The 1252-nt window shown below is 35.3% G+C and overlaps 1 non-coding gene across 1 annotated transcript; it reads left to right on the plus strand.

Annotated features, from left to right (window-relative positions):
* Positions 1-721: 721 nt before the first annotated feature.
* Positions 722-856, plus strand: LOC117803209. The gene has a single exon (XR_004626902.1). It is a non-coding gene; the product is annotated as a small nucleolar RNA SNORA52 (small nucleolar RNA).
* Positions 857-1252: the final 396 nt, after the last annotated feature.

Consider the following 1252-nt stretch of genomic DNA (forward strand, 5'->3'; position numbering starts at 1 on the left):
TTAAGTGCCTGAGCTTTGGTTATCTCACTGACATCTGGTGAAACGGGTGGCAGGAAGTCAAGCCAGGCTAAATGAGTGAAAAAGGGGTCTCACATTAACTGGCAAGACACTGAATTGCAGTGTTTAATAAGTATTCATTCAGCACCCAATGTTAGAAAAATTTGGAAGGGAAAAATTACTATAGATTGACTAAAATTTCCCCTTTTCATTCTAATTAGAACTCCCTTCATTGTGCAAACTAATGACCCCAAAAGGCATTTAAGTAAGGTAGATACCGAGACAAATTCAAAGGTAAGTAAAATCCATTAAGATACATTTCAAATTATAATCAGTTATATATATATATATATATGTGTGTGTGTATGTGTGTGTGTGTGTGTGTGTGTATAAACATATAGAGAGCTACAACGAAAAGTCACAACTTTTCTTCCTTAGAGGAAACTTCTTTGACTATTTCTATTTTAGTACTCTTAATTGTAAACTCAGTAACTCCAAGTTATGTATTTAAGTCATTAATTCTTGATTTATAATTCTTTAGTTATATTTATTATTTATTGTGAAAAATGCTCTTACTATTGCCTACAGTCATCTCTCCTCTCAATGTCTTTTTAAATATAGTCTGCTGATTATTATCTATAAATTTTTAAATAACCTGAACGTTTATTTATTGATTCAAGAACTTTTGGTAGTATTTTAATTTCTTCCTGAATAAGAAAAAATATCGTCTGTCCCAATCCCTGCTGGTCAGCCTGTGGTTTGCCATGTTTCGCCTGGGGACCAGATCATTCTAGAAGCCTCACCCAGAGAATTGAGCAAAGCTTCAGGAGGCTTGTGCTAGGGGTACTTCTAGACCTCAGCGGGGTGGGCATGGTGGGAGGAGAAGAGATGATATCCTTCTACTTCCATCTACCTCTTCTTTCCTGACACACCTTGTGAAATATCATGAATGTTTTTTTATAATTTGTCTGTTTGCCTTATAACTATCCATTGCTCTTGTTATTGGTTCACCTTTGGCCTTCTGAGTCTTTGTCCACATTGCTCCACAGGCCTTCACTAAGTAATCTCTTAGTCTTTAACCAAATACAAGTTATTTATCCCCTAATTTGGCAAAGTGTCCCAAACATTCTCCTTTTTGGGATTTCATCACCTACTATATTAAATTCTCAATGTTTGTAGGAGAATTGAGGTGGTTCTAAAAGAATTGAGGTGGTTCTATGTAATTCAAACAAAGACTTTATTTCTCTACTCTGCC

This window comes from Ailuropoda melanoleuca, chromosome 7 (genome assembly GCF_002007445.2).
Source record: "Ailuropoda melanoleuca isolate Jingjing chromosome 7, ASM200744v2, whole genome shotgun sequence".
Lineage (NCBI taxonomy): Eukaryota > Metazoa > Chordata > Mammalia > Carnivora > Ursidae > Ailuropoda > Ailuropoda melanoleuca.